Source organism: Onychostoma macrolepis, chromosome 19 (assembly GCF_012432095.1).
Source record: "Onychostoma macrolepis isolate SWU-2019 chromosome 19, ASM1243209v1, whole genome shotgun sequence".
In the NCBI taxonomy this organism is placed as follows: domain Eukaryota; kingdom Metazoa; phylum Chordata; class Actinopteri; order Cypriniformes; family Cyprinidae; genus Onychostoma; species Onychostoma macrolepis.
Genome location: NC_081173.1, coordinates 9,407,196 through 9,434,495, shown reverse-complemented (window position 1 = coordinate 9,434,495; position 27,300 = coordinate 9,407,196). Strand labels below are relative to the sequence as shown.

Here is a 27,300-nt window from a genome sequence, read left to right as displayed (position 1 = left end):
CTCGGCTGAGAGACCTGAAGCAACGAGTTGTGCCCCCTCAGAAGCCACGCCCACAGCTTCCACAACTCCGGGCGGGGGTGAAAGATCGTACCCTCCGCCTGTGAGAGGAGATCCCTCCTGACGGGAATCTCCCATGGAGAGACGTTGAGAAGGGAAATCAGGTCAGAGAACCATACTCGGCCCGGCCAGAACGGGGCTACTTGCAGCAGACGGACCCCGTCACAGGGCACTCTCTCCAGAACTCCCGGGAGCAGAGTAATTGGGGGAAAAGTGTACAGACGAAGCCTCGGCCAAGTCTGTACCATGGCGTCCAGTCCGAGAGGAGCTGGATGAGTCAGAGAGAACTAGAGGGGACAGTGTGATGTCTCCTGAGTCGCAAACAAGTCCACCTGAGCCTGGCCAAACATTCTCCAAATCTGACACACCACATCTGGGTGGAGTCTCCATTGCCTGGGCCTCGGCCCCTGTCTTGACAGGTTGTCTGCTTCCTGATTGAGATGCCAGGGATGTGAATTACTCTGAGTGAAAGAAGTTTCCCTTGGGCCCACACAAGGATCTACTTGTATAAGGGACGCGAACGCAGACCTCCCTGGTGGTTGATATAAGAACCAACACATGGCGATCTTTTAGGTCTCGGAGAAAGTGTTTTAACACTCGAAACACAGCCAGCATCTCCAGTCAGCTGATGTGCCACGTGAGACGGTGGCCGCTCCACAGACCGCGGGCAGGGTGGCCACACAAGACCGCACCCCAGTTGGTGAGGGACGCATCTTTCGTTAACGTTACGCGACGACAAGGAACTCCCAACACTGGCTCCTGTGACAAGAACCAAGGTTTCCTCCACATGTCTAAGGCACAAAATAGAGGTCTACGTGGGACTGTTTTTTAGTCCCGCTCCCGCAAGATTTTATTCCGCACCCACCCGCTCCTGCGATATATTCACTCTTTGTTCACCCGCTGTCCGCTTAGAATAATATTCTTCCCGACCCGACCGATCTCACATTTAAATTTTCTCTACTAAAAGAAAGAGAGATAGGCTAACAAATAAACGTAGTCTGTACAAAATTGTATTTATTTTATTCGTCTTGTCAAGAGTCTTGAAGTTATTGACAGCAAAATGTTAAACAAATTTTGTCTTAAGACATAAAATCCATTTAACATTTTGCAGCCAACACAGTAGGAAAAAAAAGTGTATTTTTATTTGTCTTGTCAGGATACAATTCGTTTAACATTTACAACACAATAGGAAAAAGTGTCGCAGAGAAAAAAAAATGTAGGTTGTACAAAAATAGCCTATTTATTTTATTTGTCTTGTCAAAATAGAAAAAATAAATAAATAAATACGACACCTGTCATTTAAAATTATAGGCTAAGCAAAATATAAACAAAACCAAGTTGTACGTTATTCAAGGACAGCACATTCTCACTTTGCTCCATCCTTATTCTGCTCTGTCACTCATCGACAACCTGCCTATTCTGTCACAGAATCCTAGGCTACAACCTGCTCTGAGGACCGTTATGCGCATGCTGCGTGCATATACCGCGCAAATGAAATGCGTGACGCAGAGAGCACTGGTTCATGCGTGCAGCGCATGCGTAACAGTCCTGAGTGCAGGCTGTACCGGTGGTCAATGAGAATAAAGCATATGCTGCTCTGAAAGGAGGTCGGGAACAGGATATTGTTAAATTGCCCGCTCCCGTTCAAATTACACCAGAGTTACCGACCGCTACTGCGTTTTATTCGTGAATTTAATCCCACGTTGCAAGAAATCTGGTCGGTTGCAGACCTCTAGCACAAAAGCATCGCCGCCTGACCTTGATCATGCAAAGCAGATTTCACCTCGGGGAAAACCCCTTGGTTTTGAGCCACCACTGTAGGAGTCTCATGTACAGCAGACCAAAAGGTATCACTTCGGATGCAGCTGCCATCAGGATCGACTCGATCCGAGCAAGAGACAGCTGTGCCTGCATTATGGTCGAATCCCACACCACGCCCAGATAAGTGGTCCTCTGTAATGGAGAAAGCATACTTTTTTGGTGTTTAGTCTTAACCCCAACTCTTTCATATGGGCGAGAATGACATCTCAATGTCGAACCACCCTCTGCTCTGATTGAGCTAGAATCAACCAATCGTCGATATAATTTAGTATGCAGATGCCCTGGAGTCGCAGTGGAACCAGAGCAGCATCCACACACTTCATGAAAGTTCGGGGTGAGAGTCCGAACGGAAGAACACGATATTGGTAAGCTTCCCCCCCGAAAGCAAACCTATCATGACAAACCAGTCCTCGGACCTGATCTGAGACACGACCTGTTTGATAGTGAGCATCTTGAACTTCAGTCGCATGACTGAGCGGTTCAACTGATGCAGATCTAAAATCGGACGCAACCCCCCATCCGGCTGTAGAACCCGGATTTTCAGTCGGGAGGAGGGTCCACCTCGATGGCCTCCTTCCTCAGAAGAGTATTTACTTCTTGTTCTAACACCGGAGCCTGCTCAGAACCAACCATAGTGGAAACAATCCCGTTGAAACGAGGCGGGGAAGAACCAAACTGAATTCTGTAACCCCTTTCTTCAGTCTGCAGGACCCATCGTGAGACATTTGGCAGAAGTTTCCACACTGCCAGAAAATCTACTAAGGGAATCAGTGTCTCGAGACTGACATCCGGTGTAATAGGAGACCTCCTCAGAGGTAGCAAACCTCCCAGAGCCGTTACGTTTTCAGGCAGACACTGAGACGTGCGCTCGCTGGAGACTGCTATGCCCTGAAGCACCGGCGGTGGCAGGTTAATAGCTCGGTCTCCTGAGGGCACTGAGGAGAGTCTGGCACCATATAATGAGCGGTCTCTTCCCCAGCTGGTGCTGCCCTCAGAAGCCCTGGAACACAAAAATCAGGGCTTCTTGGTCGAAGACTTCTTAGCGAGAAGAACGGTCCTCAGATCGACCTTCGGCTTCTAAGCCTTCGACCGTGAGCGTTGCTCCCTGCGCGATCCCTGACACTCAGCTTCTGCGCCTCTCTGTACGAGGAGCGGGCACACGGTTGGGGCTGCTCCCATCCAGCAGCCCCATGAGCCAGAGAGTGGCGAGGCAAAAACTGCTGAAACACCGCTGCCTGTTTACGAGCCTCCTGAAACTTGTCGACGACGGAGTTGACGCCATCGCCGAACAGGCCAGAAGGCGCAAGCAGGACGTCGAGGAGGAATACCCTGTCTTTCTCTTTAATATCAGACAGTGTCAACCAGAGATGCCTCTCCGTGGCCACTAAGGCTGCCATAGACTGCCCGACTGCTTTGGCGGTCTGCTTTGTGGCGCGGAGAGACAAATCAGTGGTTCTACACAGCTCTTTGATATCATCAGTTTTCACTTCCTCGCCCTCATCCAGCTCTTTCAGTACAAACCATCACGCCATTTTATGAAGGCAAGCACCAGCCTGACCTGCTGCCGTGTACCCTTTGCCCACCAGCGCTGATGTAATGCGAAGCGGCTTGGTGGGCAGTGCCAGGGCTTTCAAAGACGATGCCACACTGGGAGACAGATACCTTGCGAGTGACTGCGCAACCCGAGGCATTGCTCTGTAACCACACTCACTTAGTCCTGCGACGTTACTGTAGTCAATGAGAGAAGGACTAAAGAGGCGGGCCGAGTATTGTCTTGCCCACGATCTCGACACCTCAGTATGGAGATTGGGGAAAAAAGGCAAGCATGGCGTGGAGGAAAACGCTCATCTAACTTACTCTTTGAGGGTTCAGCATGCTTCTCGGCAGGCCATTCAAGATTTCATTTGGCCATAGTGCGAGTTATAACCTCCACAGGCTCCTCATAACCTCCACAGGCTCCTCATATTGTGCAGACTGGGGTGGTTCATTGGCGCTCTCCCCATCACCCTCCTCGGAGGACGACAGTCTGAGTGCCGAGCCCTCTCCGTGGGGGAAAGAAACCGCTCAATCAGAGCGTGCTTCCAAACCCTGGAAGGTGGCACTGGATCCAGTGACAGAGGAAGAAGAAAGGGACTTGCCTGTCTCCATTCCCTCCACCAGATCCATCTGCGAACCCCACGACCGCAATCGAAGCGCTGCCTCGGCAGACGCGGGACCAGATCCGCGGGGACCAGAGCCCTCTGGGAGCAAAGCATCCGCAGCAAAAGGCGCTCACAATGAGGACAGTCAGCTCCCTCGAGAGCTGACTCGGTGTGCTTCGCCTCCAGACAAACAATGCAAAGACTGTGTGTATTCCCACCCGTATCCCCACGAGGGTAGGGAGGAACACACAGCCTAAACTGCTGTTTGCCTTTATCACCCCTTGTGCTTAGACTTTGGCATGGTCTTATCGTTTGTAAAAGTGACAGACAATGGTAAATAAGACATACACACACAGAGCTCTTCGCTGGATGACAGAAGCTGCCGCTGTCTCCACCGCACGTGCTTTTATAGCTTCCTGGTCACACGTCACCCCGTCCCTGATGTCTCGCCCATCCATTGGTCTGATTACACACATGTTTCAGAGCGTGGTCACGCTGAAGGCGTTCCCAAAGCGTTCGACGCAGCTCGAGTTCCCGATAGGGAACTAGCAATTGAATTACAAGTTGCAACTATTTCTCCTAATTGTAGTCAAAATTGTGAGACAAAAAGTCTCAATTATGAGAAATATTCACAATAGTGAGAATAAGTCACAGTTGTGAGATAAAATGGCACAATTATGAGGAATGTTAATTTGCAATTTGTGAGAAAGTCACATTACAAGATGCAAATAATGAGAAATAGTCACAATTGTAAGATAAAATGGTATAATTATGAAGAATGTTAAATTGCAATTGTGAGAGTCTCAATTACAAGATGTAAAGTCAAGATTGTGTAACACAAAGTCATAATTATGAGAAATGGTCACAATAATGAGAAATAGTCAATGACAAATAAAATGGCACAATTATAAAGAATGTTAAATTACAATTGTGAGTGTCTCATCACAAGATGTAATGTCACAACTGTGAGATACAAAGTCAAAATAGTCACAATCATGAGAAATAACCAAAATTGTGAGTTGTGCAATGGCACAATTATGAAGAATGTTAATTCTCAATTGTGAGTCACAACTCGCGTCATAAGATGTAAAGTCATGATTGTGAGGTACATAAAATGGCTCAAGTATGAAGAAAGTTAAATCACAATTGTGTGACAGTCTCAATTACAAGAAGTAAAGTCAAGATTATGAGACACAAATTCAGAATTATGAGAAATGGTCACAATAATGAGAAATAGTCAATGACAAATAAAATGGCACAAATGTCACACATGCAAGATACAAACTTATAATAGTCACAATCATGAGAAAAATGGCACAATTATGAAGAATGTTAAATCACAATTGTGAGCAAGTCACATTATAAGATGTAAAGTCACAGTAAAATTGTGAGGTTCAAAGTCACAGTAATAGTCACAATTATGAGAAATAGTCACAATTGTAAGATAAAATGGCACAATGAGGAATGTTAAATCATAATTACAAGATGACGCAACTGTGAATATTAAAGTTGCAATTATGAAAAGAAAAAAAATTGAGAGGGAAAGTCACAATTGTGAGATATAAATGACAAGAATTAGGTTGTGCAAAACAATTTTCGACTTCTCTTGCATATTTTGCATGTGAAGGTTTATGTACACTTTGGTTCTATGAAGCACTTTGTCAAGGTTGTGTTAAAGTTGTTACATAAATAGTTCTAGTAACTAAAACAGTGATTAGTTTCTGTCTCACTCCCTCATGTCCTTCACATTTTTTGGGCTTTGTTTCAGTGTTTCCTCATCATTGTGTGTATATGCGTATGAGAGTCAAACCTTTCCTGACCCTGGTGATGGCAGATGCGAGCTCTTTACATGAACTCCCGCGCTGGCCGGGTGGCAGGGTTGGAATGTTGCGACCTAGAGAATCACAGCGGGATAAGAGTATCTACATGGCACGTTCCCCTCACATTGGAAAAGCTGCACAGAATGTCAGCACTGACGTTAGTCCGGGGGCTGATCTCTCTTTTAGATTTCATTTACATGTTTTTGGCTTCTTTCTCTCTTGCTGGAGCGTGTGGGTGTAAGGAGGCGGAGGGCGGAGGGCGGGTGAGGTTATGTAGGGTTGGGGATTTCAGCCAGAGAAAGAAAGACTTGTCTGTGTACACCAAGGCTTGCTATATGACATGGAATTTTTTCCAAAGTGTCGTCATTCGTTCAAACTTAAAAAAAAACAGTTCGGATTCAGAATGATTGTAATGCGCACTTACTCGCTGCCCAAGAACCACAGGCCATGACAGCTGCTCCTGGCTCACCTATTTCCATCTGGTCACAAACTGACAAACTTCATTACTCTTGTTTATGTACAGCCTGGTCAAGAGGCAAATGTCTCTGTGCTTAACAGATGTAAACATGGACAGACTGTATGCTAAATCATGGTATTAGGTGGTTTAGATTATGAGACGTCAGGTGTTTGTATGAAACAATCGTTGTAATCCTGGAAAAGCATAGTTCATTACTGTGAAAGGGTGGCCTGAATCAGATTAGCACTGTATGTAATCCTACTTTAACATGATAGACTGAAAAATGTGGTGAGAAAATGTAAAACTTGGACATTTTTGCTATAACAACAGCATTGTCCTATTACAAGATATAGATAAGTTACCTTTGTGATTGCATGTTGACTACATTTTAATTTGAACTACGGACTGTATTTCTGTCCATTTGTTACTGTCACTTCCTGGCTACATTTACATATCTTTCTTTCTTTCTTCTTCTTTATGGAAGGCCTAAAATCAAGTAAAAATATAATTGTGAGAAATAAGGGTAACACTTTATTTTGATATTCCACTTTAGAAATTCTACTAACTGTAAGTAACTTTGCAACTACATGTCAACTAGTAGTCATTAGAGCATTAGTAGACTGTCTGCGTAATATCTTCTAACACTTTGTTTTGATGGGTCCACAACATACAACATACTATGTCAACTTATTCTACAAACCCTAATCCTAACCTAACAGTCTACTCTGAGTGTTAGTAGACATGTAGTTGTAAAGTTACTTATAGTTAGTATTATGTCTAAAGTGAACTATCAAAATAAAGTGTAAGCAAAATAAGAAATAATTTTTAAAAAGATAAATAAAAAATAAAGCCAAAATTATGAAAAAATGCAATTGTGAGATATAAAGTCAACCTTTGATTATAAAAAAATTGAAATTATTGGCTTTCAGAGTTTTTCGCCCTATTCTGTGAATAGAAGAAAAAAAATTGAATCTGATATTTCAGTGATGTGTCCTACTTTTATGATTTAAATTTTACAATGTGATTCCACATCCCACACAAAATCCTCTTGTTTAAAAAAATATATAAAATAAAAAATCCTGGCAGCTGTGGTTGCCAGAATAATTTGTTAAAACAAAATACAACAAAAATGTAAACATATTTACAGAACAACCTGTACATTTTACAGTATTAATCTAATTTACAAGCAAGAAAAATGCTATTTAAATCAGTAAATCCAACCATGCACAATGCTACTAAAATCTATTTTGTACCTACTATACAAATGGTAAAACAGGAAGCCACACGAAGAATCATGAAAATGTTCATCACAAGTAGCTTTTCTACAAGCTGAATTCTAGAAGTATACAGAAGCTGCAAAGAGTCATTCACTCAAATACAAAACACCATCATGGTATCACCAACCGGTATCACACATGACACTAAAACAATGCAATAAACATATATTAAACAACAGAAGATGTAACATAAAACCCAAATGTGCATAACTGAAAACAAAAACTCTTAAAAAACATACTGTCATGGGTGTGTGGTTGTAGTAAAATTATAAATGACAGACAGGAGAACGAAACAGCATCAACTCAGTTTTCCCATTGAATAAGTTCAAGTTCAAGTTGAGCTTTATTGTCATTCTGCTACATGTGTGGACATATAGTGGAACGAAATGTCGTGTCTCGCAGGACCACGGTGCTACATACTAGTTAGACATGAGATACACATACAGCAATGCAAATATGGGGGAAAAAAACAAAAAACACAATAGGGCTATACAACAGTTTAACCATCTGACTATACATATACTATAAATACTACTATACCTAGTTGACTACACATACACAAACTGAGACTGTACAAGAACTTTACATAAATACTGTACATGAAATAGTGCTAAAGAGATATTTGTACATGAAATTGTGCAGGAAATATATATTTTTTTACATTAAATTGTTCAGAAGAGAGATTTTGTGGGAAGCAGCGCATAGTGCAAAAGACTTAGTAGTGCAATGCTCCAGTAAACATTATTTTATAGTGCAATATTCAAGTAAACATATATTATCTTATTGAGTCTTTGTTGCACTTAAGTTGTAACTTAAGATCGGACAAAATACAAGGGGAGAACTGAGGACTTATATATGAATGGGAACAAAAGAGCAAACAACATAATTCAAATCAGGTGGGGACAATGAATGCTAATTAACAAATGAGAAACGGAACCAAACCACATAAGGAAAACAGGAACTCAGAAAGGCCGACACGTGACACATACTTATTTAAACAAAATACCTTCAAATGTGAGGTGTCACCCAGGGATTTCAGGGAATATCCGTTTACAAAGTTTTTCACCATTGACATTTTTGACCATTGTTTCTATCTACCTATTTTGCATATGAATTCAAAAAAATGTGCATAAGAAACTTGCGCATTTATTCATGCAATAGTCGGATCATTTTTTATACTGTTTGAAGACATAAATAAACTACAATGGAAACACATTAACTGAATAAATTCCTTGATGCACATTGAAAACTGATGTGACTTTGCCTCAACAGATCATGTGATTGGATAACTGAACTAACAAGTGTATACCATCCCAAATGCAATAATTTTGAAATGACTGAGCCAAAGTCTGTCATCAAAATGATTTGGTATAATCATTTTATAACAACGATTGCATTCCCAAACATCAGACATCTGAATGCAAAATAACATGACAGCATTTGTTATTGTATTTCATTTGCATGCTCTGAGGCACAAGTCATTTTATTGTGTAGGGGGAAAAAAGAGCCACAGTCTTCCCTAGTTGCAGTAATTTTTAATTTTATTATTGATATTATGTGCCAGTTTCCCAGGAAGTGACGATTTTGTTCTCTTGAACACATGGGATGCTTTATTCGCAAATGTTTTTTGGTAACACTTTATAATAACTGCACGCTATGAATCATTAGGTAAGCATTAGTAAATAGTCAGTTCATCCTTTATAAAGCATTGTCCCAACATTAATAGTCATTAGTAAGCAGTTTATAAATACAGCTGTAAATGCCTTGTTCTTGATTTATAAGCATATATATTACAAAGGAGATATAAAGGCTCAGTGATCTTCCTAACAGAAAAAATAAATAAACAAACACAACACAGAGGGATACAGAACTCAGAAATATTTATTTCAAGATGCAAAAAAATTAAACTGTACACTTGAATTTTTATTTTATTTCTTCTATGAAATTGTAGAGGTTTATTTTCCATTTTTTATCAAGTGTACATTTGTACAGTTTCATCTTTTTAATCTTGAAAAAATATTTCTGTGTTCTGTATCTGTTACGGAATGAGACTCACACAGAAGATTAGAATAAGGCAGATGGCATTTATTAACAGCAACAGAGATAAATGGGTCAATGGCAGGTAAGTGGAATGTTCATGCAGAGGTTTCACAGTACTGGTGAGGAAGGTAATCAGAGTTTTTTTCCTTACAGGAGATCGTGGCATTAACGGAGGAGGAATGGATGACAGCACACACTTCAATGGAGCAATCCAGGGCGACACAACGGAGACTTGGGAGTAGACACACACTAGAGAGGAGCACAGGAGGTAAGTACATCAAAGGACAGCTGGAGTAGCATAGAGAGTCCACTTCGTATGTACGAGACCGGACACTGGAGTGGAGTGAGGGGTGTGCTTATAAAGTCATCTTGATGAGTGTGTAGATGCAGTGCAGTTGTGTGCAATCAGTAATAGTGAGGGTGTGCGCTGTGATTGGATGGTGAGAGAGTCTGGCCGATCTGTAACCAGTAACCTTTCTGTGTGGAAGATACATGAGCCTTTAAATCTCCTTTGTAAATACTTTACAAGGTATACAGGAACGGAACAGAAACACGGGAAGGCACGGAAAGGGTTAATCCTGGAAACACGGGCTAGAATAAAACACAGCAAAAACAAGCAAGGCAAGACTAAGTAAACTACGTGGGCTCCGTAGAGTAGCTATTGCTAGGAGAGTGATATGTGCATACAATACTCGGCAGTGAGGGAAAGAAAGTCCAGGGTTTAAATGAGGCATGTAATCAGTGTGTGCATATGATCAGGTGTGCGTGTGATTAGTGCAATCAGCCGTGTGTGCAATCAGTGCAATGAATGATGGGAAATGGAGTCCAGTGTGATGGGTGTTGTGAGGGTCAATGTGGTGAGCGAGTGACCTCTGGTGGTGAGTGAACGGAAGTTCATAGACCGGATTCGTGACAGAGCCCCCCCCCCCCCAAGGAGCGGAACAGGGGGAGGGACGGAGGGCCAGGTCCACGTGGGAGTGGGAAGACTGGGAACTGAGGCAGAGCAGGACACCCAGGCAGAACCGGCGAAGCAGAGAACCCAGGCGGAGACCAGGACGGAACAGGAGCCCACCAGGGCGGAGCAGAAGACCTCCACGGTGGTGCAGAAGACCACCAGTGCAGAGCAGACAGGGCAGCAGACCTCCACGGCGGAGCAGACAAGGCGGGAGACCTCCACGGCGGAGCAGGAGAACCCCACGACGGATCAGGAACACACAGCAGAGATTGAGACCTAGGGAAAACTGAGACACAAGAAAGAGACAGAGCATGCACGGACCCAAGGACTGAGGCAGGGAACACAGGAAGTCCATCAATATATTCCCTGGTGCCAACTGAGAGGGCACACAGTCCAAAATCTGACTCATAGACAGTGACTGGCCAGACAGGCAATTCAAAATGTGTTACCTTGGTCAGTTCAGAACAGGGCAATAGTTTAGAGATAGCCTCCTCGGCCGGTTCGGAGCAGGGAAAAAGTTCAAGAGCGGCCTCTGTGGCCGTGACAGGACAGGCAGAGAATTCACAGGCGTCCTCCATAGCCGTGACAGGACAGGACGAGAGTTCAGGGACAGCCCTTCTGGCTGCGACAGGACAGGCAGAGAATTCACAGGCGGCCTCCATAGCCGTGACAGGACAGGACGAGAGTTCATCGACGGCCTCCATAGCCGTGACAGAACAGGACGAGAGTTCATTGACGGCCTCCATAGCCGTGACAGGACAGGACGAGAGTTCATTGACGGCCTCCATAACCGTGACAGGACAGAATGAGAGTTCATTGATGTATACCGCTGACACCTCTTGAGGTTCTGCAGCGGTTGCCGCCACCTCTGGAGGTTCTACAGTGGTAAACTCAGGACACAGGGAGAGTTCATTGCTGGGTGCCACCACCATACAAGGGGCCGGCGCGAGCCCTGCCGCATCTGGAGGTTCTGCAGCATGGACCGCCTCTTCTGGAGAAGCTACAGTGGGCGCCGCCACCTCGGGGAGTTCTGCAGTGGTGTACGCAGCCCAAATGCAACACAAAGCGATTCCCATGAGGGGAAGTGCCTCGGACAGGGGAATATGCATAAGAACAGGAGGGTTAGAGTGAGTGGGTTTGGGGATACCAGCTGCGCGTGCAGACACCAGCGGTACATCCCTCAAACTAGACATTAAACCGGGATAATGGAAGACTGACCTTGATGATCTGGGTGTGTCAGCCGTGACGGGCTGTGGCTCTGGACGATCAGCGAAGGCCTCGCGAGACTCTGGACGAGCAGCCGTGACATGCTGCTGTGACTCTGGACAAGCAGCTGTGACGTGAAGATCAGCTGTGACTTGGCTTGACTCTTTAACATCAACTGTGAATTGACTTGATTCATGAATATCAGCGGTGACTTGACTTGACTCGAAAACAGCAGCTGTGACATGACTTGATTCATGAATGGCAGTAATGACGTGACTGGTTGGTATGGCCACCATTTTGTGAGTGCGGTCTGACGCCGCCACCATTTCAGTCATAGATGCGGTGACGCACTCCTCATCCGCGACACCCAGTGTATAATGAGCCCACACACAACAGAACATAGTCCAAAAACTGACTGAGTGAGGAGCGTGGACCCTCACAAATAAGCCTAGTCTTTAGTGGCTGATTAATGCTGTCACAAAAAAAAAAATCGATCAAGACATCATCTGGAAAATCAGAATTATTAGCAACGTCTAGATATTCCAGGATAAAGTCCTTGAGTGATCGCATACCCTGCTTGAGGGCTAATAATAGTTTTGCAGTGTACATACCCGGCCAGTATTGTTCATGAAAGCCGCTGCATCCTTGTGTGGCCGAGTATTCTGTAACGGGGCTGACGAGATGTGAGACGTGCGGATCCAAGTGCAAGCTTTTATTTACAGGCATGGTCATAAATACAGGCAGGGTCGAGCAAAGGCAAACAGGTATGGAAGGGACAAGACAAAGAGTAATCCTAGGGCAAGTGAAGGTCGACGATGGGCGAACAGTATCCAAAAGGGCAAGGCAGAGAGATAATCCAGGTACACAGGCTATAATAGACGGCAAGGGAATAAACAGAGTCCGAACAGTGAGACAGGGGTAAATACAGGGAAACACAGACTAGAAAATAACAAACGTTCCGTAAAGCAGCTGACACTAGGGGAGTGAAAAACGCAGGACAATACAGGAACGGAACAGAAACACAGGAAGGCACGGAAAGGGTTAATCCAGGAAACACGGGCTAGAATAAAACACAGGAAAACAAGCAAGGCAAGACTAAGTAAACTACGTGGGCTCCGTAGAGTAGCTATTGCTAGGAGAGGGATATGTGCATACAATACTCGGCAGTGAGGGAAAGAAAGTCCAGGGTTTAAATGAGGCATGTAATCAGTGTGTGCGTATGATCAGGTGTGCGTGTGATTAGTGCAATCAGCCGTGTGTGCAATCAGTGCAATGAATGATGGGAAATGGAGTCCAGTGTGATGGGTGTTGTGAGGGTCAATGTGGTGAGCGAGTGACCTCTGGTGATGAGTGAACGGAAGTTCATAGACCGGATTCGTGACAATCATGTGTCTAAAAAATAAGATTTATAAATGTACATTTAAATACTTTATTAATCATTTACTTACACTAAATTATCTTATGAACCACTGACAACTCCCAAATAACTGGTTTGTAAATAACGTAATAATTTAGAAATGATAAACTGATCATTAATAAAGTATGAAATACAATTATTAAACATTATAGATATGCTCAAGAACAAAATATTTATAGCTGTATTTATAAACTGCTTACTAATGCCTATTAATGTTGGAACAATGCTTTATGAATTGACTATTTGCTAATGCTTAACTAATGATTCATAGTGTCACGAATCCGGTCTGTGAACTTCCATTCACCCTCCACCAGAGGTCACTCACTCACCACATTGACTCCATGACACTGGACTCCATTTAGTTAAGTTAAGTTAAGTCAAGTTAAGTTAAGTCGTGACGTATTGTCAAGTATGGTGACCCATACTCGAAATGGTGCACTGCATTTAATTCTTGGATCCTGCAGAGGTGTCAGCGGTATCCGTCAATGAATTCTCATCCCGTCCGGTCACGGCTATGGAGGTCGTCTACGAATCCTCGTCCGGTCCTGTCACAGCCAGAAGAGCTGTCCCTGAACTCTCGTTCTGTCCTGTCACGGCTATGGAGGCCGTCAATGAACTCTCGTCCTGTCCTGTCACGGTTATGGAGGCCGTCAGTGGCCTTGGCCAGGGCCACACTGATTACATGCCTTATATAAACCCTGGACTTTCTTTCCCTCACTGCCGAGTATTGTATGCACTTATCCCTCTCCTAGCGATAGCTACTACGGAGCCCACTTTGTTGTCTTAGTCTTGCCTGTTCTCCCGTGTTTGTTTCTAGCCCGTGTTCCCTGGATTAACCCTTGCCTTGCCGTTTGGACACTGTTTGCACCCCTGTTGGATTCTAGCCCGTGTTCCCTGGATTATCTCTCTGCCTTTCCCATTGGATACTGTTTGCCGATCGTCAACCCACGCTTGCCCTAGGTTTACTCTTTGTCTTGTCCCTGTCATACCTGTTTGCCATTGTTTCGACCCTGCCTGTATTTATGACCATGCCTGTAAATAAAAGCTTGCACTTGGATCTGCACGTCTCACATCTCGTCAGCCCCGTTACACATAGTGTGCAGTTATTATAAAGTGTTACCTGTTTTTTGAGATATTCTGGATTTGCTCACAAGTTTAATTCGTAACTTTGGATGGAAACAGCTATCGTTGCGTAATTTCATGCTGACCTTAATTATTATGATCATCATCTGATTATTTGATAATAATTCTTAATTTGCTATCATTCTTTATTTTATTCACATTAACGTTTTAGGTGTTTGGAATGTTTTTCACATGGGTCAGTTTATGAGGATCACACACTCAGATCAATGTCTTCTATTTAACCAATGTTTGGCCAGTTATACTGTATATAGAAATGTTTTTTTTTGGGGGGGGGGATCAGATTTGGGTCACATTCATCTGCGTAGAGAATGAAGCCTTTCATGTTTTGGTATGTCTTTCATTGTCGTTGTTTTAAGCATTTAACACATGCAGTAGGTGTGTGGATTAGTGTGTATGTGTATTTATTTGTGTTGTTCCCTGGGTTTGATTGAGCGTGTGTAATTGTTTGCCTGTCAGCCAGCCCTCTGCATTCTCTTCTGCATTTCTTTTAAACTGCGCCTTGGTGCCGTTGCTCTCCACGGGGAACTTTGAAGCCCAAAGACAGATGAAGTGTTTGTTTGTAGAGGATATGCAAACACACACAAAAAGTCTTCCTTTGTAAATAAATGCCAGCCCCGAGATATAGGACCTTTTGAAACTACACTGAAAGCAGTTGACAGTGTGTTGTTTAGTGGTGCTGATTGTGCAAGAATAGTTATTGAATTGTGTAGAAAAGCCATGTAGGTTATAAATTCAATAATTCTGTGATGTTTGTAATACACTTCAGCATTGTGGTAGATATGGCATCATACAGTGGATGTAAATGAACCTTGCATGTGCAAAATGTTTCGTTTTCCAATGCTGTCAGTGTGATGTTCTTCAGAACTTTTAAATAATATCCTCTAGGGTTTTCAGTGTAATAAGAAATGTAATAAATCCAATTAATTATGATATGCTGATTTAATAGCTCACATATCAATCACATATTAATGGTAACATGAATCATTCCTTCAGCTTAAACAAAAGAGCATGGTGCTGGCAACACCAGGGCCATGGGTTCAATTCCCAGGGACAGCAAGATACAATGATAAAACATATACTTTAAGTACAGTATAAATCACTTTGGATAAAAGCGTCTGCTAAATGCATGAATGTAAATGCAAATGTAATCATTATTTGCTGAGAAGTACCCCATTACTGTGGCAGATTGTTACCACATTTTTATGAGTAGTTCTGTTCAAGCTTTCATGGAACAAAATCTCATTGCTAAATATACGTACAGGTGAATTTGAAGATTCGTTCCTTTAATTTTCTTCTTTCTTTTTTTTAACTGCATTTAACCAATTAAATTTAGCTAAATTAACCTGGTAAATTGAGGCACAATTATATAAGAATATTTTCACACCAGTTTCTTCTTTTTTTTAAATATGTTCATTGAATCCAATCTAGAGCAGTCTAATTATGTGTGCATTTTAAACATGAGGCCTGGACAAATAACAAAACACTTGCAGATTCAAATTCCCCCATTTATTAACAAAGTGGTGCTATGGTGTAGTGGTTAAGGTTCAGGGCTGGTAACTGAACGTTTGCTGCTGTGATCCTCACAAAGCGTGACCTGTGAACAGTCACCATTGTGCCCTTGAGCAAGTCACTTAACTCCAGTATGCTCCAGGCTTGTCCCTCTAATAAGTTTATGGTACTGCTCTATGGCAACATTGTGAAAGTTACAGAAATGAATTCCACCATAAACAGGTTTCATGCTGTGCTAAATAAATACAATAAAGATTCTATAACCATTGTACCCTTGAGCAAGGCACTTAACCCCAGGTCATTCCAAGGGGACTGTCCTTGTAATTTAACATGGTGCTGTGGCGAAGTCACATGAGCCATTGAAGCAGACGCCTGCAGTGTGGCATAGTATGGTAGCATGATATGCTGACAGTACAGTAGATATGTAGCGGTGGTGGCTTTATCCTTGATAACCTGTATGAAGTGAATACATTTCCATGGGGTTACATGGATATTTTGGGAGAGGGCTGCCAAATTAAGTTTGGAGAATTTAATACAAGTAGATGTGAAGATGAGAGCTTAAGGGTTTAGTAAAGAACAAAGCTTGAGCTTAAAATTTTTTGCTGGGATAAAAAAATCCCACTGGGCCACTCTGTACAAGACAAAATCCTTAATTGTACCACAGTTTTTTTTTTCCAGTCAAGACTGCATGTCTATGTGAACTTGTCATCAGATAGTAACAGCATGAACCATAGAATTCAGTTCAAAATGAGAAAACTGCATAGGACCTTTTTAAGTAAATCATCAATTCACTCTTGGTCAAGTGACTGGGATGGGAGAAGAATGAGACCGGAGCATTGGCAAGCCCAATATAGTAGGCTCCAGTCCAGACATAGAAACGGAAGTGTACCTTGGTTTCAGAAACGGTGGCCTATTCCTTGCCAAAGGACTGATGGTTTGTACTGTTATGTTGAAGGTTTGCTACACAGGAATTGCCATCCTGGATTTCTCAACACTGGAGTCAGGGGCGGCGTTTCCATATGGCTATTTTCTAAACTTCAAATCTCTAGAATATTTCGTTAATATAATTTTAAATCAGTGCTATTGGTCTTCCTTATGTCTGTTTGAGGGCTTTACAAATATTTAACCAATGAAAAGCAATTAAAAGCTCATCAGTAAAACTTTGTAACGCCATTGGATCCTCAAACTATCAGCGAAACCTCGTAACTTCACCCCGCCTCCATTCAGAATGAAGCGCCGCACTCAGCCTGGAAGAGACAGATCTCTGCTTGTTCGCAATGCAAGAGTAAATAAATAACTGATGTTTGAATAAGCTAAGCCCATTGAATAAGCCCATATAGCTAAAATAAACATTATAACCTGTAATGTTAAGTTGATGAAAGCGTAATGTGATGCACTCAGATACAGCCGTTCTAAAGACAGACAAAACACAGATCTCTGTCATTCGCTGGTCAGAAACCTTGTTAACTCCATCTGAGCTTGATTTTCATGTAATGTTAAGTGCAAGTGTCTGATAAAACCACAATACCAACTCTGACGACGCAGTGTTTAATTACTGACCCCCATATTTCAGTGCTTTCAGGGTGCTGTTGGGTTTATTATTTATTAATTTTATATATTTATTATCCCTGCGCCCGGTTTTGTGAAACGCCACCACTGACTGGAGTACATATAAAAGGTACAATATTTGTAATTGTCATTGATTAATGTCTTGGAATGGAAACATGGATCCTGCCAGTGAACATCACAACAGAATGTTGGAAAGCGCTTTTCCAGGGGGACCACCCAGAATCAACAGCATCCAGTCTTCTCCACTCCTTAAGAAGAGTGTAAAACAGGCTTTTGGGCGCTGAATCAAACGAGACAAGATGCCAGATGGAAAGATATGCATTGCAAGACTTACCCACCAAAAGCCAGTTGTCCCTGCTAAGCGCAAAGTAGTGTTGTGCTTGTAGTGTGTATTGGTAGAAAGAATGAAGGTTGGTGAAGAGTGCTGTGTAGCACAAAGCCTAGCATGTGTCTAGAGTGTCAAGAAACTATCAAAATTTTGAAATATCATTGCGGGCTCCTTTAACTTTTAATGACCAGAAGCAGAGATTGCCTATTGCAGCACAAAGGAAATCTTCTCTGGCTCTAGAGGCCAATCCGCCATATTATATTTGATCTAAAGGTACCACATGATTTTGTCATTTTTATTCCAAGGACTCTACGTGGTCTATTTAAATTTGTTGCAATGCTAAAAGCCCTTGGTGACCTGTCAAAGTTGTCCCCTTTTTAAGGTTACGTCTTAAGGCTTCCCCAAAACTCAAAAATGTATTTCAACTTTAACTCTTGGTTTCCCTGCTGAACCACTCATCCAATGCTTTCCCCAGCTGTTTACTCCAGTTCACACTTTCACAGTGTTTGTGATTCACACCTTGACTAAAGTGACTCCCAAAGCAATTTGGGAGCTGCATCACATAATGATGTGTGACAGGTAAGTTCCTACAACAATGAAGCCACTAGAATGAGTGGCAACAACTGAATTGACAGACGTGGGCCCTCCTTAAGATATTCTGTAGAAGGTACACCTGTAGATTAAAAAGAGAGGTCACCAGGTGGAGCCAAACTAGCAGTCTTTTACTCTCTATTTCCTGCTCGGCCGGCTCTGCCTCGGTTCCCGGTCGCTCCGCTTCCACGTGGACCTGGCTCCATCCCAACTGGGATTGACTGTGGATATGTGGAGGATGTCCACTATGAAAGAGCAGTAGACTGAACAGTCATCAATAGGTATACAGTTGATATATGAGGACCATTCCATGTATGAAAACCAGCAGCATTGGAACTAAATTCTGTTTTAAGGTCTTGAGAGTGAGGGGAGGTAAGCATCATCATGATTGGCAGGATTATAAGATTAGAAGACAAGCTTTTCCAGATCTTTGGTAATTGTTTTTTGTATGTTTATTGGAGAAGCTCAAATCAAATGACCAATTAGTGCCAATTTAGTTAAATAATCTGTATTCTTATTCAGGTTTCTCACTTTGTCTCCTGGGTTTTGAAGTGTATGAGACCATCAAAACTTAACAGGCAAGAGTGTTTTCTCGAGGTTTAATGATTCTCTGGATTACATCAAAAGTTTGATGCAGAAGACCTCAGGTTCCACTCATGCCCACAGCAACTGCCTCTCCATTGAAGGTCTTTGAAGGACTTGTAATCGAAGTTGTTTACCCACAGAGACTTCATGTTTATCTCTGTCCCATCCATTATTTACTCAGTCTGAGCTATAGATCTTCTGTGCTGGATGCCCTGGGGAAATAGGAGCTGTTCTTTGAGTTTGGCTTGACTGATGAGTCTACATTTATTATCATCAGCATAACTAATAAAAGGGAGGACTGCTCTGATGATGGCTATGGGTAATGGAGGTCCATTTGTCTGGTAATTAATTGTTGCCATTGATTTGCAGATCCATGGATAATGAGCGCTTTAGATTATTTGTGCGGAACAGGGGATGAAGGAACAGGATGATTCAAAGCAGCGGTAGTGATTTAGATGTCTATGTGTTTGTGTCTGCTTGTCCCCAGGGAGGCGGTTTGAAAGCTTGTGCCTGAGCATTGCTCTATGGATCAGGAAGTTAAAAAAAAAAAAAAAAAAAGAATTGCCAGCATCTATGGTGGTAGATCTGTATATAACACAGACTGCATGGGTGTATGTGAATATATGCAGAAACATATGTCCAACAATTTCACACTTTACTCGTATTTTGCACAATATAGCACAAAGCCGCTCATTACAAAGATTTATACAGTGGCATAACTTGAAGGCAGCAGTTTTTCAAAAACTTTAGAGCAGAAATCTTTTCAGTTTTCCATTAAGTTTCTTTATCTAAATGTTGTGCTATTGAAGATAGATGACATGCTACCTTTTAGTTGCATTGAGATACTCACAACAGTGTTTGTGTATGATGGTCTCTGGGTATGAGAATGGGTCACAATAGTTGACTAATTGACTATCCTAGAAACTGGCAAGTTGATCTACATTTTTATTTTTTTGTAGTTTCATGTTTTAGCAGCAGCATTTTAATTAGCGAGCTGACAGCTTGCTGTTTTCATGGTAAAACTCTCTTGACAAATTTGCATCTTTAAATTCATCCCATTTAAAGTAGGCTACTGCTGCTACAGCCATTCACATTCAGACAGACATCTTTGATTGCTGTATTGTTTCTTGAGTGGGACCATGTTGATGCAAGAATGCATCTGATGTAAATGTCTCCTAAGAAATGTGTCACGTGAAAGTGAACTCTCTGTAGACCTATTAGTCAACTAGTCATTCAGTCAACACCCCGACTAGTCAATTTTGAAAATGTGTCGTTTTGCAAATCCCTAATGCTTGCATTTTTGTATATTTGTCTCTGGGTATGTTGTATGAATAATAACTCATAGTGCCACTTTTTATGGTAATCAATCTGAAAATAGCTTACCTACTGTTTGCTATGGTTCTTTGTACAGTTGTAAGAGCAAGTATTTTAACAGAAACAATTTGAATACATTTAAAATTCAAATGATCCGAGACTTTTTGCAAAACTCTGGATGGTTTTGGCTAGTCTGTACTTTCTTTGTGTGTTTTTCCTAAAATGAATGCTTGAATTCACTCACTGATGGTCAAACATTGAGGAACAGACCACCACAGCCAGACATGTAAACAAAACTGTTTTAAAGAGTTCACTTTGAACTGTTATGTTTTATGATCCTCTTACTCTAGCTCACACACACACACACACACATACATACAGGAGCTGGAAGATAACAGCTGTGACAATGTGTGATAAAGCGGATACTGTTTACAGGCGGTGGTAATCCTGATAGCCCTACTAAGCAATGCTGAAATCCCTGCCGATTTGTGGTGACCGCACCGCTGGCTCGCTCACTCGATTAAAAAGGAGTTTGAGCACAGCTGCTTTGTAGACTCATGGAGTTCAGGCTGGAGGTTGTTTTGGTCTGACTGCTGACCTTGATAAGTAGTTTGAGTTGAATTTCTCCCTCTAAGCTTTCTGGCCTAGCATGACCTCCTGGCACAGTGGGCTCGTGGGCATCAGATAGGAGCTTTGCTGACGATATCGCTGAGTATTAGATAAGGAGCACTCAACATTCCTGTTGGCCTTATGTTCCCTACTGTTTTCTCTCAGCACATTTATTGAGACTTCTGACATCATTATGCTGATCTTGTGGATCTGTCCATTTAGACTGTGACGTATGGAAGCCTTTTCTGCCGCTCAGTTTAACTAACAGTTCTTTTTTTCTCTGAATTGTGTGATACAAACTCGCAATTCTGACTTTTCTTTCTCAGAATTGTCATACAAACTCACTATTCTTACTTTTTCTCAGAACTGCATGATATAAACTCACAATTCTGAGGAAAAATAAAATCATAATTGTGAGTTTATATCTTGCAGTTCTGAGAAAAAAAAGTGCTTTAAACATTTTTGTGATCAGCAACAGGTGTGTCACTCTGCCAATTAGGGGAGTGGCTTCCAAACAAGTTTAAGGAAGAAAAAAAAGAAGGAAAGACAAACAAAGAATTAATAAAACATACCATAATCAATTTCCTGATTGAGACATCTGGAAAATAATGTGTCTAAAGTAAAAATCCAGAAAGTCTCCCTAGATTTACATTTCACAACAATATCACCTCCCTGACCTACTGAATGAACTTGTTCAATACCAAAGTAGAAAAACTCACAAATAGAATGTGAATATTCTTTAAAATGTTGTGCTACTGGGTTGCTCATGTCCCCACGTCTTATAGCACTGCGATGTTCACATATACGAGTTTTTAATTCTCTTGATGTTTCACCAACATAGCCTACAGCATTCCACATGGACAACGTATAGCATAAATGACATTGCAGGAATTACAGGTGATGCCATTTTTTATAAATATGTTTTTGCCTGTTCTAGGATGTGGAAAATATTTCAATCTCCTGGTGTACTGACATTGAGTGCAATTTCCACATTTATAGTTACCTGGAGGAATTGCAAATGGTAGAGACTTAGAGGGACTTGTGCGAACATCTGCCTTAACTAAAGAGACATTTAAACTCCTTGCTTTTTGAAAAGACATATGTGGCCGATGTTCAAACGTTTTTTGAAAGACCTGGGTCTGACTGTAAAATATGTCAATATTTCTGTATACTGTTACAAAGTGTTGGAGCTTGGGGAGTGTATGTTGTAACAAATTGTACAGAGAAATTCCTTTGATTATTTTGAGTTTTATTAGTCGGAGTGAGTAGATGTTCCCTTTGTACTACTTTTAACTTCTCCTCTGCACAATCCAACCAGCTATCTTTGTAGCCCTTTTCTTTGAATTTCTTCCACATTTCCTTTTTCCTAATTTCAAACAAACTGTCTGTTGAACAAATTCGTTTAATTCTATGTAGCAGACTCACTGGTGAACTTTTTTTGAGAGAGGGTGGGTGACAGCTGTGGGCATGTAAATAATTATTCCTATCTGTTTTCTTCCTGAAGAGATCTGTACTCAATAATTGTCCTAACTTGGTGACACGAACATCCAAAAAATCCAAAGTGTTCTCACTAAATAACATTGTGAATTTAAGGTGGCCTGTTATAGAATTAAGATACTGATGAAAGGAGTTCAAAGATCGTAAATCTCCTTGGAACAGTACAAAAATGTCACCAAAGCAACGCTTGTATCAAGGCCTTGATAATGGGCGAAACGTAATTTTAATTAATAAAATTTTCATCTCTTCAAGAGTGAGCGCTGCGTCTTTTTCAGTTGTCATATGGCTTTTTGATTTTTTGGTTGCGTTTTGTTGGTAGAGCACCTCTTTTTAGTAACTTTTGTAATTCTGAGGAAAAAAGTCAAAACTGTGAGTTAATATGTGAGTTAATAAACTAGTGTATGCATACAGTCAAACGTAGTCATTGAAATTATGCTCCATTTGATAGCGTACACGGATGCAGGCGGTTAACACATGTGCTCTAGTAAGATTCATCTTTGTCAAATGTCTGTGCTATTTTTCTCCAGAAGTTATGACCGATTAAAATGTCTTTGTATTCTTTGTACAAATACATTTTTGTCAATGTGGGCATCTGTTGTTGTTGTTGCAGTCTACTTATTTTGTTGTTGATGTTCAGTCTTTTTAGTTTCATTTTCTACTGTGAAACAATAGCTCGGAGCCAGCACTGCCACCTTGTGGAACAACTGATTAGTGCAAAAAAAAAAGAAAGAAAAAAGACTATGCAAAATGTAAAAAAAACTATACACTTAAAGAGAGTACACATTCATGACTACATTTCTTAACAGACATAAGTACACTTAAGTTTTACTTTAACTTTTTCCCTGCCATTGATGGCTTTCCATGTTTTCACTTGTCGATCCAGGAAGTGGTATAGAAAAGCTCCAGCTTTGGGGGTGTTGAAGGAAAATGATCAAAAATGCTGGTGATGGCTGGCAACTTTTTAAAAAGCACATGTAAAATACTTGACTATAATTATAAGTGTAGTGTGTTAAAAGTTAATTCATTTTAAATGTACTAAATTGCATCACTTTGTCATTACAAATGTGTAATTACAAATATATTTAAATACATTGCATTCAAGTTTTACTACATTTCTGTAATAAATACTGTTTTCTAAGGTGTACTTCCTTTTCCCATGACCAAGGGCTTTCGCCAAAATGTGATCCACTGTGACCTCGGATCAATATCTGGCTTCATTCTGATGTGGAAAGCCCATTTTTTACAATCCAGTCAATTCCCAACAGATAAAATCAAGTATCACCCTACATTTTTCCTTTGTGAATATTCTGTTTTCACTCATTTAATGCTATGTAGAAAAAATATTGGTTGTGAACGCATGTTAACCTGTAGTGCTACATTAAGGGCTCTCCTTTATTCAGGATTTAGTATTGTTTTTTCACAGTAATCATAGTTTAACTGTAGTATTTGTAGTGAAACCATAGATAATACGGTAAATGTGTCCTTGTTATCTTAATTAGAAGGGAACATCCATATTTGTTTAGAAAAATAGTTGTCGTCATATTGCCATAGCTACCATAATAGATGATTTGGTATGAAATGCTACTGTAAGTTAGTTTTCATAGAGGTTGTCTTTCTCTACATGTACATATTCGCACATACAGAATGAAATTGAGAGGTGGGAAGGAGGAGAGAATATTGAGACGGTCTTAGCTGGCGTGTGTTCCTCTTTTGCTGACTTTACATTTTAATAAGGTGGAGGATTAGCTTAATGTCTGTTTCATCTTCAGCGCTCACAGAGGGGGCAATTCAACCCTTTTCCATGCGTTGCCATGGTGACAGACTTCCAGCAAGCCTCTAACTGTAATCTCCAGTCAAAATGTTTGCTTTTGTTTCGTTGGCAGTGCCTTGTTCACCATGACAGCTTCTCGACTGCTAGCGGGTTCGAAAATGTGTGCCTGTCTGTAAAAGCCTCACAATTCAGATTTTTATAGAGGCTGCCATTTGGAAGCTGAAAGAAGAAAGAGGACATATTTTTAGGCCACAAATGAATAACTGTGGTTATGTGTCAGTATTCAAGATGGAGCAGACATTTCTGCTGCCTCTTTTCACTGTCAGAGTTTATTTTCTGATCTATCATTGCATTGTATATGCTCACATAGATATATGTTTATGTAAAAAAAAAAAAAAAAAAATGGAATGGAATGTGGAATATGGACAAAATGGTAAACAAGGGCTTTATCCCAGTAGGTGATTGATAGTTGTAGTCTACAACAGGATTAGAGATTTACTACCTCTGAAAAGTTGTTTTATTATGATTGAAGGGGTGTGTGTGTGTGTCTATTCACATTCTTGTTTTGATGTGACACCAATTCTCTGAATTGGGGGGAGTTGAAATCATCTTTGATGTCCTGTCCATATTTATTTGATGTAAAGACAGTTAAGCTGGCCAGCTAATGTAATCCAAATAATATTTCAGCAATCTGTCACATTTTGTGCTATACTGTACTCCACCAGCTGCCTACTAAAGGCAAATATTTCACACGTTCTTCTGTTGTTGGACACAAACAAGGCTGCGTAGACACCAGTCAGCAGACCCATATAAACACAAGCTGAGCTGCTTCTAAATGTGTTATTAAGAATTGTGATGAATAACAGTTTAGGTTGGACAGTTCAGGCAAAGTTTATGCTGTGTGTGAGTATATATATATTTATAAATATAATACACTGCGAAGATCTCAGATCTTTGAGGCATTTATTTACACTATAAATTGACTGGTTTTCATAATATGAATATTAAGTTAAATTATTGAATCAATTTTCAGTAGCCATTAGTCAATTATTAATTATGATTCTTATTATTATCAATGTTCACAGCAATTAACTTTCTTTTTTTTTTTTTTTCAAAACTGGTGTACATTTTATTTATTTATTTGTTTATTTATTTATTTATGTTTAATTAAGGAAATTCATCTGAAATAAAAATCAATATGACATTCTACATTTTTTTACTGTCAAGTTTAATCAATTTAATGTGTTCTTGCTGCATAAAAGTAATGGTCTTTTCTTTTGGGGACAAAGTGCTGCACAACAGGTGTACTGTTAAGAAAAATTGTGATTATTCCTTAACAAATCAAGTTTAATAATAATTGTATTATTTGTAGAAGCAGTATTACATTAAGAATTACATGTGCGTCACGTGTCCATCAATAAGTGTAGTAAATGAAACTTTGCGTCTGTGCCATTCATTCACACAACGATATGCAGAACATGCAGGAATCATATTTAAAAGTCTCGAAAATCTGAAAATCTTAAAGGGAAGCCATGTTTTCATAAAAAGACAGGTCACATGACTCTTATTTTGACATTTCATTACATCCCTCATTGTACAAACAACGTTTTTGTTGCCAACATACTTTCCCAGTTAATGCTCATCTGTTTTTCTAAACATAATCTTTGCAGTTAAGTGTACTCAGGAGATTGATTTTAGATTTAGCATGTGATGTTGGATTAACTCAAGTAATATTGTTTGAAATATTTGTCATCAGTGGTTTGCCATTGCATCATCTGGATGCCGGGCAGGGGTCTCGTCTCAATCATCGTGTTTATATGTCTATATGATTCTCTCTGCATGTCCAAAAACTCAAGGCAACAGCATTTTCAATTTATGAATGTCCACACATTTAAAAGCAGTTGTGGGAGTATGACTATTATATAAACCAGATGTAGATGATTACATGTGGAATATTAAGGCAAGCGGAGAAATCAATTTTCTAATCTGCCTGAACCAATCAGCAAGTTTCATGTCAACCTTCAGTCACCCAGCATCCATATTCAGCTCTGTTTTCCCAGCCGCACCTGCTTAGAGATGTGTAATTCCAGCTTTTGACAGGTATTTATCTGAGGACATCATGAGTTTATTATGAAAGCTCAGTGGGACGCGCGCACACAAACACTGAGAGTAGGTCACCGGTTAGACGCCGTCTAAGCTGATGGGAAATGATGAAATCATGCTTATAAGCTCAGAGCTCAGGTTTAAGCTCTTCCATACCGCAATCCCTGTTCTGACACTGCTTGGGATTTTAATACAAGTTCTCCCATTCCACAAACCCGATTGGATCGCTTATTGATCTATAGTCCAGCCTCTCTTTATCTGTCTCCGTGAAGGAATTAAACGCCTCACCTTGTCTGTCTTCATGGCAGCACAGCACATGTCAGTATTATTTTTTCCATGTTTGTGGCTGGTAGGTAATCCGTCTGAACAGATGTGTCCCAAATGGCATCTGCTGCACTCACTTCACCTTATGTAACATGTTTGTGCCCTGAGAGGGCTATGAAGGGCTCCATGCAGTTTATGTGTTATAGGATAGAAGCGGTTTATGGGGGTGTGACTCTGAATGTGTCCATCTGTGAAAAGTCTCTTTTAGACTGGGCCTTTTTTAATTTTTTTTAGGCTATATATTACTATGGTGTATTAGTATGACTTTCAGTTTAAAATATTAATGTTGTGTTGTTATATTTAAAAAAAAAAAAGTATGTAAATGTAAAAGAGTCAATGTGGCTGGTGTTATTTTAGTAATATTTGTATGTGTATTATAGTATTAATCAATATTTAGAATTCACTTTTATTTTTCTATTTCAATACAACATAAAATTTAAATTTTTATTCATTTTTAGTGATTTATGTGCTTTTGTAGCATAGTTTTTATTTATTTTCAAAGCATATAGGTTACAACAAACAAGAAAATGTACCAGACAACTACTACCCCCCACAACCTCCCCCCAACCCACTGCACATCAGGAATTTGAAGAAAGAAAAGTAAATAAATAAAATACAGATAAATAAGTAAAATAACTACAAAAATAACAGAAATGGTTTAAATGTTCAAACTGAACATATACAATTGTTCCACATAACCGGTTTAGCATGATCGGTCTGTGCTGATGACAGTTCCAAATATAGTATCTCAAGTAAGGAATGTAAC

The 27,300-nt window shown here is 40.7% G+C and overlaps 1 long non-coding RNA gene across 1 annotated transcript in view; it reads left to right on the top strand.

Annotated features, from left to right (window-relative positions):
* The first annotated feature begins 7,942 nt into the window (after positions 1-7,942).
* The window catches only part of LOC131526162 (uncharacterized), a 36,426-nt gene continuing 17,068 nt past the window's right edge, over positions 7,943-27,300 (top strand). Inside the window, exon 1 of the long non-coding RNA XR_009267391.1 lies at positions 7,943-9,881. This is a non-coding gene — a long non-coding RNA (uncharacterized LOC131526162). The remainder of the gene's footprint in view (positions 9,882-27,300) is intronic.